The sequence below is a fragment of the Orcinus orca genome, chromosome 12 (genome assembly GCF_937001465.1).
Source record: "Orcinus orca chromosome 12, mOrcOrc1.1, whole genome shotgun sequence".
NCBI lineage: Eukaryota > Metazoa > Chordata > Mammalia > Artiodactyla > Delphinidae > Orcinus > Orcinus orca.
Genome location: NC_064570.1, coordinates 5,949,359 through 5,969,422, shown reverse-complemented (window position 1 = coordinate 5,969,422; position 20,064 = coordinate 5,949,359). Strand labels below are relative to the sequence as shown.

General features: G+C 36.2%; 1 protein-coding gene and 1 long non-coding RNA gene across 15 annotated transcripts in view; both read right to left on the bottom strand.

The window, feature by feature from the left end:
* LOC125960624 (uncharacterized) overlaps positions 1-2,447 on the bottom strand; it is a 30,182-nt gene extending 27,735 nt beyond the window's left edge. The window contains exon 1 of the long non-coding RNA XR_007470479.1: positions 735-2,447. This is a non-coding gene — a long non-coding RNA (uncharacterized LOC125960624). The remainder of the gene's footprint in view (positions 1-734) is intronic.
* Positions 1-20,064, bottom strand: part of LOC101286051 (1-acyl-sn-glycerol-3-phosphate acyltransferase delta) — a 1,414,616-nt gene that overhangs the window by 1,119,299 nt on the left and 275,253 nt on the right. The gene's annotated exons all lie outside the window — the stretch shown is intronic.

The following is a 20,064-nucleotide window of genomic DNA, read 5'->3' as shown; positions in this document are numbered from 1 at the left end:
GGGCTGAAGACCTAAACAGACATTTCTCCAGAGAAGATTAACAGATGGCCAACAAACATATGAAAGAATGCTCAACATCACTAATCATTAGAGAAATACAAACCAAAACTACAATGAGGTATCACCTCACACCAGTCAGAATGGCCATCATCAAAACATCTACAAACAATAAATGCTAGAGAGGGTGTGGAGAGAAGGGAACCCTCTTGCACTGTTGGTGGGAATGTAAATTGATACAGCCACTGTGGAGAACAGTATGGAGGTTTCTTAAAAAACTAAAACTAGAACTACCATATGACCCAGCAATCCCACTACTGGGCATATACCCTGAGTAAACCATAATTCAAAAAGAGGCATGTACCACAGTGTTCAATGCAGCTGTATTTACAATAGCCAGGACATGGAAGCAACCTAAGTGTCCATCGACAGATGAATGGATAAAGAAGATGTGGCACATATATACAATGGAATATTACTCAGCTGTAAAAAGAAATAGAGTTATTTGTAGTGAGGTGGATGGACCTAGAGTCTGTCATACAGAGTGAAGTAAGTCAGAAAGTGAAAAACAAATATCATAAACAATATCAATATCAAAACAATATCAAAACATAAACAATATCAATATCAAAACAATATCAAAAACAAATATCAATAAACAATATCATAAACAAATATCATAACAAATATCATAAAACATTAATATGGAATCTAAAAAAAAAATGGTTCTATTGAACCTAGGGGCAGGACAGGAATAAAGATGCAGATGTAGAGAATGGACTTTGAGGACAAGGGGAGGGGGAAGGGTAAGCTGGGACGAAGTGAGAGAGCAGCATTGACATATATACATTACCAAATGTAACACAGATAGCTAGTGGGAAGCAGCTGCATGCACAGGGAGACCAGCTCAGTGCTTTGTGACCACCCAGAAGAGTGGGATAGGGAGGGTGGGAAGGAGACACAAGACGCAGGGTATATGGGGATATATATATACATATAGCTGATTCACTTTGTCATACAGCAGAAGCTAACACACCATTGTAAAGCATTATACTCCAATAAAGATGTTATAAATAAGTGAATAAATAAATGAATAAATAAATAGTCTTCTGTGTAACTGTCATAGTATGCTATGTGAGGAAGAATTTGGTTCAATTATCACCTGCTAATCATTATAATTAATGTGAATGAATAGTTAATAATGACAACGTTAGGGCCATAAAATATACTAAAAATTACTTCTAGGGCTTCCCTGGTGGTGCAGTGGTTGCAAGTCCGTCTGCTGATGCAGGGGACACGGGTTCATGCCCCGGTCCGGGAAGATCCCACATGCCGCGGAGCGGCTGGGTCCGTGAGCCATGGCCTCTAAGCCCGCGCGCCCGGAGCCTGTGCTCCGCAACGGGAGAGGCCACAACAATGAGAGGCCCGCGTACCACAAAAAAAAAAAAAATTACTTCTAGTATTTTGCGCATATGTTTGGAAGAATCCTTCTAATTTCAAAAATAGATGACATTACTATTAATAAAAAATATTCACAACTGTAAATAAGGAAAAAAGGCAATTTAGTGATTTGTTAATGTCATGCTAGAGCATAAGCCCAATAAATGTCCTCTCACTCACTAGTGAAATGTGACTTTGTTACCTTTACTTTGTTTTCTACTCATTAGGAATATGCCCAGACATTTTACACCTCTTAAAATTAGCGTTCCTATTTTTTGAAAAAAGATCAAATGAGATAATTTATATTTTTGTTAGGTTGAAGAGATAACCCAACGTTTAATTTTATTACTCTGTATGGTATTGGCCAGTACAGTATCTAACGTACCAACGTTATTACAGCATTCCTTTTTGATCTTTATATAAAATTTCTATTTTCATGTCCTGTTTTGAACTAGTTTTGTAATCCTGCTGATTCTCTCATTAATTAGTTATATTTTGATCTTATGAAAATGTATACAGTATTCCATTAGAAAACTATCTAAAACTAGTGAAGGAATTATGTAAAAATATAAGACAAAGTTGTAAATGTTTTCAGCAAAAGATAATATGCAATTCTCCCTGAAAGTATCTATACTGAGAAAACAGTTTAAGTGAAAACAGCTTAAAATAAAATTGTGAAAGAATGTCTGTCAAAAGTTGTACCACTTAGATCTTAAAAATATGGATTATTTCAAAGAGGCATCTGCAAAATTCCCTCAATATGATACTAAGATTAATTATAGATAGTGGTGAAAGCCAGGTTTAACATACATCTTTAATGCAGAATAAACACTTTGCAAATTGATAGGTCATTTTAGGCCTTTGAACAACACTGTTCTATCCATAATTTGTACCACTGTCCTGGACAAAAGGGATAAGAAACAAGTCTAATTGAAGTACTTTTTGAGTGAAGAGTTAGACTATGAAGTCTTGAACAGGTTGGTAAACATACTTCAGAATGGAAAGCTTAATTTTTTGTAAAGGTCCTGTAGATTACTGTTTATATATATATATATATTTTTTTTTTGCAGTACGCGGGCCTCTCACAGTTGTGGTCTCTCCTGTTGTGGAGCACAGGCTCCGGACGCGCAGGCTCAGCGGCCATGGCTCACGAACCTAGTTGCTCCGCGGCATGTGGGATCCTCCCAGACCGGGGCACGAACCCGTGTCCCCTGCATCGGCGGGCGGACTCTCAACCACTGCGCCACCAGGGAAGCCCTATTGTTTATATTTGAACACGATCTAAATAGTTTGGAATTATCTGAAGTTCACTTCTCTTCTTGTACATAACCAAGTACATAACCATATACATGTACATAACCATATATTCTTGCTTTAAGCAACTCTCATATTCACTTTACTTGATCCTCACATCATAGATGAATTATTACAATAAATTATCATTCTCTCTCCCTCTCCCGCCCCCTTCTGACATTCTGTTTTATCTCACCAATTTAGGTTCCCTTAAATTTATTTCACAGATAAAGGTAATAATCTGCATTGATGGGGGTAATGTACATCACTTTTGTGGTCTATGCGCCATTCCTCCCTTCTTCTGGAAACCAGTAGCGCCTTCCCTTTTTGGTGGCACACTCCCATCCCTGGCCCATTGTGTCTTAGCGTGACTATCAACAATGGTTTAACCAGATGAAACTGCCAATTTCGTAGGTCCAACAAGGTGGAATATTAGCAGATTCATGAGGTTCAACACATACTACTCTTTTAAAAACACTAATTTAATCCAATCTTATCAAGGATATTATTTAAAGTTTTATTACTAGTTATATATTTAAGTCTTTCAAGTCAGAGCATAAAACATTTGGTTCCTTGAAACTACACATGTAGGACGAAGTTAACAGGTGAACAGGGACTCTCAGCATACTGACTGGAAACAGCTCTTAGAGAAGATAATTCAAAGAAGAATTTAAAATCAATCCCGTAGCAAGTAAAATCAACTTTTTCCCAAGTTGTAAATGTTTTCATCAAAAGATAATATGTAATTCTCAGTCACACGTGAGCAAAGCAGTGTGGCATTTTCTTTTTATACGATATGTGCAACCACACTGCTTTAAGGGGAAGAAATAAGATAAGCTGATTTTATTTTCACCAGTGAAAAAGTTTTCAATAGAGCAGCTTTCGTCGACTCAGCATGGCTGACAAAATAACATTACCATTGGAAAAAAAAAAAATAGATTAGCTGCACAATCTAGGCATCTTGTTTTCAGAAAGAACTTCTCTTAACACTTGTCTCTTTAGAGAACCCTGAATGCATGCTTCCTGTGAAAGAAAACCTCCCTGCTGGTTTTTCTGCTCCTGCAGAGACAATCTGCCAAGAATAAAGTCTTTTTCTTTCTTTCTTTCTTTCTTTTTCTTTTTTTTTCCAGCTGGATACCCACTGGTGTGGGGAATGCCTTAGCCCAGGCCGCCAGGAAGTCTTTTGCCCCATCATCTGGAAGTGGTCCTCAGTACCACTCCTTGGTCAGTTTGTCCCAACTGGACAGTTTTCAAAGCTGAATTCAGAAACTGACTTAAAAAATATGTCTGAAAAAGGTGCAACTGAACTGCAGCTCACTTTTCAAATGTAAAGTCCATTCCCTCGGTCTAGCATGCCCTTTCCAATTTTGTTCATGATTGAAAGCTAGGGCTGTGGCTGTCCCCTTTGCTAAAAACTCTCTTTTTGTTTTTCTTTTTCACTGTCAGAAAGCCTGCCTCAGAGGAGTGCACAGTGCATATCAGTGAAGAAAAAAATAGACGTGATTAAAACTGAAGGTTTTTTTCCTATAATTTAAAGGGTATTCAGTGAATCATGCCCTTTATGGCTCCATTCCCAAACACATTCTTTGCCAAATCCAAGCCAAGAGACCTATCCTTGGTGATCTATTCAGCTATCTTGGTGCCTGGCTCTGTCCTCCCCTGCAGAACTGAGACCAGTAAAGATTCAAGGGAACCTGTTCTCTGCTCAAACCAGTAGAATTTAAGGCTCATGAGGAGAGGGACAGGGAAGAGAAAAGATGAGAGAAGAAATGACGCCCTGTCTGAAGTAAAGTTGAAAACAACGATTCTGGTGTATGTCCTTAAATAGGGGGGCTATAGATACAGTCATAGAAAAATGAAAAAGAGAGAAATGAACATATTTATATAGCCCTTTGAGGTTTTTCTTACAATGATCTACCTGAAACCACGTATTTTAAATTATAATCCTCTATCTTAAGAGAAATATTGTGAAATTTGTTTTTAAAAACAAAATTTTCGGGCTTCCCTGGTGGCGCAGTGGTTGAGAGTCTGCCTGCCAATGCAGGGACACGGGTTTGTGCCCAGGTCCGGGAAGATCCCACATGCCGCGGAGCGTCTGGGCCCGTGAGCCATGGCCGCTGAGCCTGCGCGTCCGGAGCCTGTGCTCTGCAACGGGAGAGGCCACGACAGTGAGAGGCCCGCGTACCGCAAAAAAACAAACAAAAAACCCCACAAAATTTTCAGGGATGTTTTAAACGGTAAAAATTGAATGCCAATTGGAAAAAAAAATCTGTTACGCGTTTAAAAATGTGTTTCAAAACAAATATGAATCTTACTTTAAAAGACGCAATTAGGTAAATTAGGAAAACAAAATATCTTAACAAAATAGTAAATCTTGAGATGTGTGTGTGGCTCTTATATGAGAATGACTATTAGTTAATCACTAACAAGTATACTTTCTACACAAAAGATGGACTGCTTAAATAGAACTGTATAAGAAACAAGGATTTTTTAATTAAGCTTAACATTATGTAACAGATGTTAGGTTTTTTTCTCTACCCCAAGGAGGACTGTTATACTGTGTCAGATGACAACTGTCAACTGTGCAACGTGTGTGATAAATTATAGAAGCTAAAACATAGCATTATTATTTAATAATGCATTTTAAATATCCATTTTAAATACCACCTACAAAAAATGGTATACGTTTGGCAATAAAAAATATAAAATCAAGAAAAAAATATACAATCAAGGTTCAGAATTTTTTTTCACTTTAAATACAATTAAAATTTAAAAGAAAATCCCCTGCCACCTTCATTAACTATAATTACTACAACAGTAGGGCCAAATATAATCAATGATACAAATTTCAAAGACCATCATCTTTTTCCTCCAGCCTTTTCAGGTCTACTTCCTCAGCCTCATTCCACCACATTTAAATTACTTTAAAAACACAAAAATTGTTTTCTATATTGGTAGTTTGAATCTGTTAACCCTGACAATCACTTAGACAATGGAATTCCCTTTGCTTTAAACTGAATGTTTGACTATTGAGAAAGAATTTCCTGTGAAGAAAATTGTTATTCTTTTGTTCACAGCTGAGATGCATATTTTTCTGATTTGGAAGGGAACAATCACAGAAAGGATGTTGCTTATGAAATGAGATCTTAATTTTGCTAAAAACAGAATAGTAAGCTGAACCTACTAATAATGACACTATAGAACTGGTTACAAATGACCATCAGTTATTAAAATCAATGTCGGAATAGTCAAACAATAAATTACATGTTAAAAGACTCAAAGAAAATTTTGGAGATGAACTTCTTGAAGCAAATTGCTGACCAGTCCAATGTCTTGCTTCAAGGAGAGTACAGCCAGAGCAAGACTCAGTCCAGAGTATACCCTGTGTTGAGGGTTCTGGGAAATAATTAAAAGAATATTATTAGAACAGGAAGGAGGGATTGTGGCACTCCTGTGAGGTCACAGACCACCACGTCCCTGTGAAATAGAAATATGTATCCCTTCATGATAATGAAATGTGTGAAGTGTGTGTGTGTGTGTGTGTGTGTGTGTGTGTGTGTGTATATATATATATATATATATATATATATATAAACAACAACAATCGAAGGAACAAAGTGGGATAGAAACTGCCTAACTCACTCTCCTACTTTCCATAGAATCCTACCAGTAAAGAGCGGAGGATCCACCCTGTTGGTCTTGAATGTCTTAAATTAAGAAAATAAAAGGGAGCCTTTCCCACCACTACAAATGTTCACAATGACCACAATGACATGTTAAGTACAGCTGTGCTTTCCAGAGGCTAATACTTGATAGAGAACCCTTTTCCAAAGCTGAGTTACAAATTAAATTTTATTGCCTCTATTTTTTTATGCCCAACAAGGAAAAACTTGAGAACAGTAAGCTTACAACTGAGTAACTAATTATTGGACAGGAAATATAGATATCCATATTTAGGTTATATTTGCACAAATAGAATGCACAAACCTGCAGACATCATGAAACCGAAACTGAAGAAAGGGTCAGCTTGTTTTGGGTCAGAACATTTTAAAAAATCCCTGAGGGGATAACGGTCTGATAGTTTCTTAATCAGTGTTTAATAAATGTATTGCTGGCAATGCATTTTGATGTCTTTATGTAGTAAAATCTGATACAATGATAACATGGAAAGAATGTCAAGAATGTTTCATTTCTTAAGCACAAGTTTCTCAAATATGCAAAATTGGGGATTCTTGTACAAAACAATAGGAAAAACTGGTCTGGTCTATAGCTCATGTCAAAATAAATATTTCAATATTTCTTTGCTATAAAATTGGCTAAAAAAGACTGAAAAACCTCTGTTCGGTTCATCTGTCATTTTTTTAGTCCTTGACATCTCGGAGTCAGAACAAATGAAGAAGCCCCATCAGCTTCAGAGAGCACGACACACAGCTTGCAAGAGAAAATGATTTATAGAGCCACAGGCGTGAGTCATGAACAGTCTACATACTTGAGTTATCTAGCTTTGGGGGGGAAAGAGACAAATGAGACTCTGGAAAGGTTTGTGAAATACAAAGAGGAAGAAAACAGACCAAAGTTAATAAGCTGTCTCAGACTGTAACTAATTAGACAGCAAGGTATCACTGACAAAATGAAACAAAAATAAAAAGGCAACAAAAGTTGGCTTATGGCAACTTTATATTTTGACTTGCTTTGTTTCCACCCAGTTTCTTTTTCCATTTCATTCAAAAGACTATTGACTAAATCATCATCCTACTGCCTCATTACAGTTATTCCTTTTTACCTTGGCTTAAGTTCAAATTTTATTATTTCCATTCAAGCCACCTTTAGGCAATGTTTTTTGCCTAAAGGAGTAGATCTTAGACATCATCTATCACCTACTGTAATAGCCTCATTTAGTCCAGAGTTGGAACACAGAGCTTCAAGCAGGGTAGGGGAACAAGCAGAAACCCATGCAGGACACTATGCTGGGCACCTCACATTAGGGGACAGATCCAACCCGAGATTTCAGATACAGGTAGCTGATGGCTTTAGGAAATGGGCAGAGCTTGTTGCTCCATAAGATGAACTTAAAATTTTAAAACATGACTATCGGTCTCATTAATCTAATTTCTACGATGGTAAGGGCAAGCAGGTTTGAACTGCTGTCAGGGCAAAACTAGTATGATTGTCATAAAGATTAGATTCCCTGGTGAACCTTAGGTTTTTAAAAATAATGCTACTTTATGGAATAAGACAGAGTGAAATAATCAGAATAGAAAGCTTAAAGATTATATATATAGTGAGCATTCTTAAAACATTATCATTGATGCCCATCTATGCATAGGCTTTATTTTCTATTACTTTATTTAAGAAGATAAAGCATATCTGATTCTATGGAATAATTTAAAGTATTCACTTATTTCTGAGAGATGAAAAATGCTGGTCAATAGCACCTCTGTAAAGATAATAGCATTCTACTTTCTTCTCTTAGAGTTTCTGACATTGAGGATGCAGCAAAACAATCAAGGTGAGGAAAACCTTGCTAGTCATTCTACAGAAGAACAGATTTAATGTAGCTGCCATTGCATGTGCCTATAGAAAAACAGCCAAATGAGGAGAGCTTGTTGGATAAGCAGCACTACAAACATTTAAATTTTAACATAAGGGTAATCTCACTTTAAAAAATGTATTACACTAGTGCAGTAACAATGACAACAAAATTGTTGAGGGTTAGTATTTGTTTGCGCCTTCCATTCTATTTTCCTATTCTATTTTTCAATAAAACTCATTTAAGTACTACACATTTTTCCCACCATGCGATTCCCCCAGGTGTCCTCCCCACCCCCACCCAGAGATATTCAAGGTTATCACAGCAGAGCGGTCCCAGCTCTGAAGGAGCCTGTCCTTTGCTAAGAGGTAGTAGGGTGGTTAACTACTTGATCAAGTCTTCTCTTTCTGTGCCAAGAAGAAAATTATGTTTCTGGCAGTAGTTGGAAGCAATATCCCTAAATTATTTACTTCATTTTCCTTTACTCATGCCTTAAAAGTAGAAGAGTAAGTGTAGGTTTTTGGAAGCATTTTGATAACTTCAATTAAACCTGCTGCCAGGTAGTAAGATTTTTTGTGTGTAGTTTGTGGGCAGTGCATCAATCAATTTTTCCATTTTTCCAAAACTCTGGTTTCCAGACTTTTCCTTTAGGTAGATGAAAAGTTTCCTTACTACATTCTTAAATGTACTTAAGGTTTTTTTCTGGTATTCTTCCTAACAATTTGTCTACTTACTCAGACCAGGTTGAGGATATATTTTACATTTCTGCAAAGCATCTCAGGTATACTTTCTACTTCCAAAATGGCAATGTGAGTAAAGACGTACTATCCTTAGGTTGTGTACAAAGAACATTGAAAAGCTTTAAAATACACTTAAATGAATCAACTTAATAATCAATGAAAGAAATTATTATTTAAATGGATGGTAGTCTGTCTGAAAATATATGGTCCGGTTTTAGGAGCTAAACACAAAGCAGTCCTCCAAGTTAAACAGCTGCTTTAAATATACAGATCTTCCACTCTACTTTCTTAACAGCTGGAGGAAATTACAGTCCAGAGAGACATGTGTGTAATTTGAATTAAACAGATGCAGGCTGTGAAGAAAATCAAATATCTCAGGGTAATGGATGCAAACAATATTACTGAAACTCCAAGGAATTATTTATTTGTTTTTTCATAATCATGGCAAGTGTTGCCATTCATGTGATACAAACTACCTATAGTAGCATAAAGTAATGATTCTTTCCCTTTTTCTCCCTTTTAAAAGTCCAAAAAAATAGCATGCCAACTTCTAAAGTGAAGCCAAAACATAGTCATCTCTGTACTTTTCTATTTTAAAACACTCTTTGATGTAATATATTGATTTGGTGCTGGCACTGGGTGCCTTTACCTCTATTAGATGCCACGCGTTCTCTGATAGACCCACACTGTGCAAAACACTCACACCATTCACATTGTCCCACGCTGTGGGGGAATAGGGAGGAGAAGGAGGGGTGAGAAATAACAAAAAGGTGAAGAGAAATATTTGTTCAGTAGAAAAGGAATGACTTAAATGTCCTTTTTCTAATTTCAAATGTGTTTGACCCATTTTAATGAGCACAAGCCTACACTTAAAGACATAAGTTGCTTAAGACATAGGGCCAGATGGTGCCCTTTGGAATAAAAGCACTCTCAAACGGAATATACCAGGAACCTCAGTGTGCCCTGATGCTAACAGCATTTCCACCAGATTATGCCCTTTGCTTTTATGGCTTTTGGTTTCCAGCTCTGTTTATGAAAGTGCTTAGAGATTTTCCATTTGAAACCAAGAGTTAGGATTCACGCACCAGGTAATCGAAGTATGGAAGTGACAATCATATTTTTATACATCATCACCTTAAGGGCAGACTTCTCAATGCTCTGTGAACTCTTGTTCTTGATATGAAACAAAATAAATATAAATGTCAACTGGCATTTAGAAAACAGTCTGGCAGTTCCCCAAACTGTTAAATATGTTACCATATGTTACCTTATGACCCAGTAATTCTACTCCCAGGTATATTCCCAAGAGGAAGGGAAATACATGTTCATATAAAAACTGGTACACAAATATTTAAAACAGCATTATTCACAATAGATAAAATAAAAAATAATAGCTAAAATTGATTGAGACTTACTATGTATTAGGAACTTAGCAAACATTTCACATGTATTTTTTCAGTTTTTACAAAAATACAATGAGGTTGCATAAATAAACAAATGTATAGTAAATACACCTTTATTATTCTCATTTTACAGATGAGGAAACTGAGGAACAGAAAGTTTAAGCAAATTCCTCAGCTGCACAACCTTCAAGTGACAGAGTCAGGAGTTTAAACCTGACGGTGAGGCCTCAGAGTCCAGCTTTTAAGCCTAGAACCCCACACAGAAAAGATACTCCCCACAACGTCAAAACATGTGATGGATCAGCTTTGGGAGGCAAGGTTATAGGTGACATTAATTTTCATGATTTTTGGTATTTTCAAACTCACAACTATGATCTCTATGAGAGAAAAAAAGGAAGAGAGGGAGAGAAGGAAAGAAAGGGAGACAGAAGGAAAGGGAGATGGTGATGGAGAGGGAGAGGGAGAAAGTATCATTTTTAAAAGCTGTTGCTGGACCAGGAGTATTTTGCACAATAGAAAGAAATAAGAAATAACTGCTTATTATCGTCCTCATTTTGAAAAATTTTAGGAAATTATAGTATAAAGCATTATAGTTAAAATAAGATAGTGTGAGATCAAAATTTTAAGCATAAATTTAAATCACATAGAATCCTTTAACTTTTATTTTAAAAGTTTTGGTGCTGAGAAATTGTCATCTTAAAATGGCTGCAAGTTGGAAAATTTAGATCTATGAGTTCCAAACTGATTATGAGCCTGTCACCCGGAGAGTCACCTGGACAGCCTGTTAAAAATTCAGGTACCTTCATGCAGCTACCAGAGATTCAGGTAGATTGTGGGAGGACCGCCCATCCTCCACAGGTCTCAAAAAACTGCATTTATAGCAACCTTCCCCACCTTCATTCAAGGAGATTCTGATAAAGGGAGCCTATGGAAAATATTGAGCAATAATACGGTGTCTCCATTATTTTTAAAAGAAAACATCAAAAATACTATACTAAAATTTAGTAAAAATTAAAGAGAATAAACCTATGTACTTTGAGTCATGAAAAGCATGAGGAAAATTATCACCAAGAGATTAGCAGAGGAAAATGAGAACACTTAAAAATGAAGTTTTACCTGTTTAGCACTTTTCCAGTGCCAGAAAAACCAGCCATGGCTGAAATTCTGGTGATAATATAGTTTAAATCTTGTCCCTACGTACTTTTCTTTCCTGTTATTAAACTTAGAACTGCAAACTTAAGTCAAACAATGTGGCTGTGCTCACCTTAAAACTGAAGTCAAATCCATTACTTTGCTCCTAATGGAAACAAGCATGCCTCTCACCCCCATCCCTGTGAGGACATGTTTGCAAACAAGATGCAAACCACCAGCATTCTTACAGCCTAAACTGAGGACCAGTGAGAATCTGCTTACTATACCTCCAGGTAATTTTTTAAAACTTTGAGAGGAAAGATACTCACTTGGAAAGTTTATTATACACAATGTGCAATGACACACTATGTACTGGGAAGGAAGGAAGAAGCATTTAACTGCCTGCTTGTGCCAGGCACTGTGCTAGGTGCTTTACAAGCATTATTTTTAATCCTCACAACAACATCAAGGTCAGATACTATTACCCCTGTCTTCTCAAGTAAAGAAACTAAACTATAGGGACATTAACTAATTTGCCTGCCATCCCATGATAGATGATGGAGTTAAGACTCAGTGCCAGAAATGTCTGTCATCTTTTGACTACTCCCACCAGATCGTCTTACCCTTGATGGAAAGGTGTGGTCTTGAATGTACATAACCAATAACAGACCCAGATATGTGCCATTATCCATGACATAACAAGATACGGCAACACTGATCAAGTAAATTAAATGATGTTACCAGGTGAGATGTAAGAAAATTGTGAAATGCCTTTGATTTATTATATACAAAGGATCCCCAAAGACCCTGATATACACACTTCACATGCAAAAGTTCTTGACCTTCATTAAAAAGTATCTAGTATGCTCTGATAAAAACTGAACCTGCGGGCTTCCATGGTGGCGCAGTGGTTGAGAGTCCGCCTGCCGATGCAGGGGACACGGGTTCGTGCCCCGGTCTGGGAAGATCCCACATGCCGCGGAGCGGCTGGACCCGTGAGCCATGGCTGCTGAGCCTGCGCGTCCAGAGCCTGTGCTCCGCAACGGGAGAGGCCACAACAGTGAGATGCCCACATACCGAAAAAAAACAAAAAACAAAAAACAAAAAACTGGACCTGGACCTAAAATTTCATTAACTTCTCAAGCATATTCCCTAAAGAGGAATACTTAAAATCAAAATGGTAGCTGGCAAGCATTGAAACACAAAAGTATCTGATGATTAATTTTAGAGGAGAACTTTGCATATTTTTTACTAGATTAATATTTAATCTCAACAATACTCATCCAGAAAAATACAATCACAACTTAGTAAAATCTTACATATTCTAAATAAACAACAAATAACCAAGGAATGTTTTTCAGGGAAGACAAATTATACTTGGTGATTTAAGCAATACCATAAATAATTCCACCTTATTCATATTTGAAAAAAAATGTGAAAAATGCTTCAGCTTATAGTCCTGGTTTTTCCATGTGTTTATTTATATAGTTGTTAATTCTCAGTAACTGAAAATAGTCAGGGGAGGGGGCAATCCTCATTAACTGGGTGCATTCATGAACCCCAATTTGAGATAGTTATGTTATGTAGTCAAATTTAGTTTCAATATAGATTAAATACAGATTATATATATTTTAATTTCATATTTTGATCAAGTTGTAGACACATTTTAAAATGAATTCTTAAGAGAAATTACATCATCAGAATGCTATAAAATGAAGAAAATGCTTTGCAAATAAACACATGATAAATGAAGGGCTACTCTTACTTACTTACAATGATTAAACAAAACTCCAGATAACAGTAGGCACCATCCCATTAGTGTCTCTATGAAGAAAGATGACATCATCATAGCACCCATACAGTCCACTAGGGGAAGGATTATGACATAACAACATGGGTTTCTTCTTCTTTTTCACTTTGTGGAGGAGTTAGCTAACAAAATAAGTATAATAAACTCTTTCCTTTGGGAACTCTAGCTCATGACATGGCCAAGAGATCAGGTTTAACCTTGGTTTCATGAGATAGTGTAACCATTTATAAGCCAATATTTTCTTTGCAGTATGTTTATATTTGGACACCAGAGGACAACTACTCCTAGATGGCTCTCAATGGTATTTAAAAGTTGATAGCGGTTTCCTTGTGACTTTCAACTTTCCCTTTGATATTTCTGTTCCACCTTAACTTAGCTCCATAAAATTTTACCTATTGCGCACTCTTAATCTTTTTTTTCGGTTTGTTTTTATTTTAGTTATTTTTACGTGTATGATCAGAAATGATACAATATGACAGCTTCTACATTAACCCATCTATTCCAATCATTTTATGTTAAATATAGGACGTCTAGTTAGTCATTAACAAATGTTTATTACATCACTACCCCATGGATTTGCTAGGTACTGCAAATAAACAAGAGAAGAATGATATAATTTAGTCATACAGAGATGACCCATTGTAAACAGGAGAACAGAGCAAGGAAGGCAAACATACTGAAGAACACACAGGTATAATTAGATAATGTTGGCCTGTAAGTATTAAGTAATATGAAATAAAAGATGATAACTTAAGAGCTACAAAATTAGAAGATGTTATAATGAACTAGGAACTAAGTAATATTTCATTTCATTCAGGAAGGCTTATTCTTCAGGTTTAGGTAAAATCCTTCACTGAGACTAACAAATATGGCTGTTTTAAGCCTCACACTTGGAGCCGTGAAGCAAATTCTGATGTGTGTCACTCAGAATTTTTCAGTCTTGTAGAGTAGAATTCTTAGTCTATGTAACTGAAGTAGTTATAAAGGAGATGTTTATATGTATGTGTTTTCCTTGTTGACTTACAGAGTTCTGGAGTTCTGTTCTTATATTTTCTAAGTTAGCTAGTATTGGTATTCATGTACATGGAGAAAGGAGGGTTTCTTTAATCAAATCCACTAGCTCTGAACCTTTGGTTCAAATGGCATTTCTGTCATTTCTGTGCCTGCCCCTAGTATACAAGAGAAAAATTACTGTCAAGTAGGCGGTATATCATTGATAGAATGCATAGGCTACAGCATGAAATATCATAATTCAGTGCATTTTATGTGGGTGCAAATGAACAGATAGCCTTATTGGGGTACTTTATTTGGAGATCATGATGAGACAAGAAAGGTCAAGAATACAGTAGGTTTATCTGCACATCACAATTCCAGTGGTACTTTTAAAAAATAGAAACATCAGAGTCAGATGCAGACTCTTCTAAGTAAGAGATGTCCAAAAATTGGACATTATGAGTCATAAAAAGGATTGAGGATCACTACAGAAAGTACATAGCAAGTGACATAAAAATCATTATTCTTCTAGTCCTTTCCTGATTCTTTGCCTTTTCTTATTTCCACAATATAGTCATTCCTCATAATGTGGAGCATTGGTTCCAGGAACCCTCCAACCCTGGCCACACACAAACATTCACCAAAATATGTACATGCTCAAGTCCCTTGTATAAAATGTCATAGTATTTGCAAACAACCCACACACAACCTCCTGCATACTTCAAGTCATCTCTAGATTACTTGTAACGCCAAACACTATGTAAACGCTAGGTAAATAGCTGTTGGTGCATGGCAAATTCAAGTTTTGCTTTTTGGAACTTTCTGGAATTTCTTTTTCTGAATATTTTCAACCTGTGGTTGATCAAATCTGCAGATGAGGAACCTGTGGATACAGAGGACTGACCGTACATCTTAATACTACAAAGAAGTCTGAAGTGGAACAGTCTTTCTCTCATAGACATCAGACTAACTGAATATGGACATTGCCCAGCCACCGCAGTGTTACATTGCTGCATACCCCAGATGACTTGACTTCAATCTGTACTTTCTCAGTTAGGTGCTTACACTTATCTGGCTTTATATATATCAATCACTAGAGCTAAGTTTTGAGGTAATGGGAAAACCGGGCAGATTACAGAGAGCGATTAACTCTGGCCATCTGAAAATGACAGATCAAAGATAGAATCCTGCTAGAAAGAAAGAGAAATTTTGCTAGAAATTCACCAATCCTGGAAAAACAGTAGTCCTTCCCTCTCTCCCTCCCTCCCCTCTTTCCTCCTCCCCTTCTCCTTTCCTTTCCATTGTTTCTTTCTTTTGCAAGATACCTAGACAAAGTTCAGTCACTATATAGCTCAAGGACTTCTTTTAACTAATTGTGTGAGATTTTCTTCGTGACTTTGCCTTATCACACCCAATGACAGGCAGTATGAGACCACATTTTGGTATGTAATTTACTATGAGTGTGACGCAATTGCCTGTTAACTATAGTCAAACTATCTGTAGCTACAAACTAGTAGTTGCCTCTATTTGCAGATACTCTATAGAGATGAATCGTTAATTCTAGGGACCACTTGTTATTAGAAATGTATGAAGGGTTTGAGATGTTACATTAATTCAGCAAATGTTATGTGGCACCAAACAGAAGAGATCATTAATTGTACTAAATACATCTATTCATTTAGTCAAAAAACAGTTATCAAGTACTAGACATGAATACAAATCATCATTCTGGATGTTGGATGAATTTCTAATAACCAAAAATAATGCTGATGCCATTCTAGAAGTAGATGAATTTGAGATAATAAATAGTTGTGTGATTTTGTTATTCACAGTATAAAATGTAGACTCATTTTGGATAAGACTGTAAACTAGATGAACAAAAAAAACCCCTCATGCTATAGAACACCAAGAAGTTCCAAATTACATATAATAAATATGCTTATAAATGCAAAGCTCATTTATCAAAAACAAAGTAAAAAAAACTCCAGGGTGGCAGAGAACAAAAATTACCTAAAAGGCAAAGTGTGACCACCACATGGCTTTTAGAAGGATCAAAACCCCAAACTCCACAACATCAAATGCTGGTAATTGTGTGGAGCAGCAGTAACTCTCGTTCTTTGGTGGTGGGAATGCAAACTGGCACAGGCACTCTGGAAAACCGTCTGGCAGTTTCTTTTTAATAAAACTAAGCATACTTCTACCATATGATCCAAACTCACACTCCTTGGTGTTGACCCCAATGAAATGAAACTATGTCCACACCAAAACCTGCACATGAAGGTTTTGTAACAGCTTTGTTCGTAATTGCCAAAACATGGAAGCAACCAAGGTGTCCTTCATTAGGTTAATAGACCAATAAACTGTGTACTTTCAGACAATGAAATATAATTCAGTCGTAAATGGAAATGAGCTATCAAGCCATGAAAAGACATGGTGGAAACTTAAATGCATATTACTAAATGAAACAAGCCGACCTGAAAAGGCTACATACTACATGATTCCAGCTATACGACCCTGTGGAAAAGGCAAAACTATGGAGACAGTAAAAAAATAAGTGATTGCCATAGGTTAGGGGTGGGGAAGGGATGAAAAGGTGGAGCACAGAGGATTTTTAATGCAGTGAAAATACTCTGTATGATTCTGTAATGATGGATATATGTCATCATGCATTTGTCCAAACCCATAGAATGTTCAACACCAAGTGTTAATCCTAGTGTAAACTATGGACTCTGGGTGATAATGATGCATCAGTACAGGACAGAAGGATGAAAAGGAAGCTTATCACTCTTATACAAGGTTCTGGGTAGCAAAGGGGAAAAAGAAATCTCTTGAAGGTTTATAATCACTGTTCTTTCTTAGACAGAGGAGTCAAATTTATACTACTTGTATAGTCCATTTCCCACACAGTTGAGAAATAAACATAAAAAGTTTTTTGCAAATTGCTGAATAAACTTTGGGTGTTTAAATAAACTTTGGGTGTTTAAAACTATGGTGAAGAAACACACCATTGACAGTATCACTGCCAATGACTGTAGTTTAGGAATCTCACAGATTAAGCCAGTCTGAAAAAGAGCTCACAGTCTAATGAAATAAAACCTATGAAAATCTAGCCTTCCATGGGAGACAATCAGCACACCCAATAACCACCACAACTATGTACCAAGAACTTTAGATGTAGAATTTTGTATAGAAACCATTAGATAAGTATGTTTCAAATGATCCAAGACTTAATGGAAAAACTCTGAAATGCAAAACAAGAACAGGACTCTATTAAAAAAAGAGTGAAAAAAAATCAAATGGGTATCATTAAACAATATAAAATTAATTTCTTTGAAATTAAAAAAATCAACTAAGGAGAAAAGATAGATATGATTAAATTACATGCAATACCACATAGAGAAATAATAAAAGAGACAGAAAATAAGGAAAGGGACATAGAAAATAAAATCAAAAGTTCAACATACAACTAATATTCCAGAATTAAGAGGATGAAGAGAAGGGAAGAGACCTACTGGTGGATAATTTCATAGAACTGACAAACCACTGAATGTTCTGATACAGTAATCACAGTGGAATAATAAAATAAAGTCAAAGCTGGGCACATGGGTGAGATAATTACCACCATCAAAGACAAAGAAAAGATTTTTAAGGCAACAAAGAAACAGATTACCTACAAAAGAACTAAAATTAGACTGAGAGCATTCTTATCAATAGCACACATTTATAAGTTATATTCAATGTTTTCAAAATACTGCCAAGAAAATAATTTTTACCTAGAATTGTCATCCACATAAATGTGTAAAATCAGACACGATACTCCTGAAGAACCACAAGGAGGATGGTGTGAAAGACTCTGTCAGATATCAAGGACAATAAAGCTGTGGTAATTAATGTAGTATGGGTATGGGACAAACAAAGGGAACATTGTAGAAGGCCTGGAAACAGATCTGGGCATACATGGAAGTTTGATATATGTCAAAGACACTATATATAACATGAATATTCAATAAATGGGAATCGGTAACAGGTTATTCCTGTGGAAAACAAAAGTAGATCTTTCTCATACAAGATATACAAAGATAAATTCCAGTCATTAAAGACCTATATTTGAGAACTAAAGCTTTAAAACTTCTAAAATAATTTTTTTTAAAATTCATGGCCACAACATAGGAAAGATTTTTTAACTTAGATGCAGAGAGTACAAATCATAAAACAAATGGATTAATAAGTCTTCTATATTAAAATGGAAAATGTCATATATCCAATAACAATATCAAAGTTAAAAGACAAATTGTAGTCTAGAAGATTATTGTAATTTATGCAACCCCAAACATTAGTATTCAGTATGTATTAAAATTATCCACATTAAAAAATACAACAGATCCATTAGAAAGTGGGCAAAAGTAAATTTATTCTTCAGAAGAGGAAATACAAGCAGCCAGTAAATGTGCAAAGAGACTCATTCAACTATAATCAGGAAATACAAGTTAAATCTCCGATGATGTAAAATGTCACACCAAACAGACTCAAAATTTAAGTCTGAAAATATTGAAGAAGATGTGAAACAACTGGAACTCTTTACCACAGCTGGTGGTATTTTAAATCATTACACTCACTTAGCAGAACAATTACTCAATATATAGTAAAGTTAAAGATGCACATCCCTTTGACCCAGAAATTCTACTCCTAGGATTTGATTAAGAGAAACTCATGCACGTGTGCACAAGGAGACTTACATAGGGACCTCCCTGGTGGCACAGACTTACATAGGGACCTCCCTGGTGGCAGAGTGGATAAGAATCCGCCTGCCAATTCAGGGGACATGGGTTTGAGCCCTGGTCCAGGAAGATCCCACATGGCGCAGAGCAACTAAGCCCATGAGCCACAACTACTGAGCCTGTGCTCTATAGCCCACGAGCCACAACTACTGAGACAGCATGCCACAACTACTGAAGCCCGCATACCTACAGCCCACGCTCCACAACAAGAGAAGCCACTGCAAGGAGAAGCCCGCGCACCGCAACAAAGACTAGCCCCCGCTCTCTGCATCTAGAGAAAGCCCGCGCGCAGCAGCAATTAATTAATTAACTAAAAAAAGAATGTTCAATACAGCATCATCTGTGACACAAAATATTAGAACCAATTTAAATTCCCAACAGCATAAGAGTGAATACACTGTGATATATTCATACAGGAGAAAGCTATTCATTAATGAACATGGATGATCTAGTACTACATGCACCAACATGGATTAATTTCAAAAGACGGCCAAATTAGAAAGTTGGGTTGCATAAGAAAAGTGTAATACAGTATTATCATTTATTTAAAGTTTATAAAAATGCAAATTATGTAATATGGAATACAGTAAATACATATATTAAAAGGGTATTAAAAACATGGATGACAGTGACAAATTCCAAATTGAGGATAATAGTTACCTCTATGGGGAAGTAAGGAGGGGAACAAAATCAGAGAGAAATACATTCAGGGCTTTAATTTTAGTTGTATTTTTTTTTTTCTTAAGCTGAATGGTGGACATATTGGTATTTGTTATACTATCCCCATACTCCTCTACACTTCTGAGGTACTTTGCAATAATAATTACAAATGTACATCTTCTCTGAATTGTACACAACTGTTTACATATAAACCATTCATTTATCTTTGACTTGTAATAGAAATTAGACTTGTACAGAAAATCAAGATTGCTAATGTCAGGCATTGCAA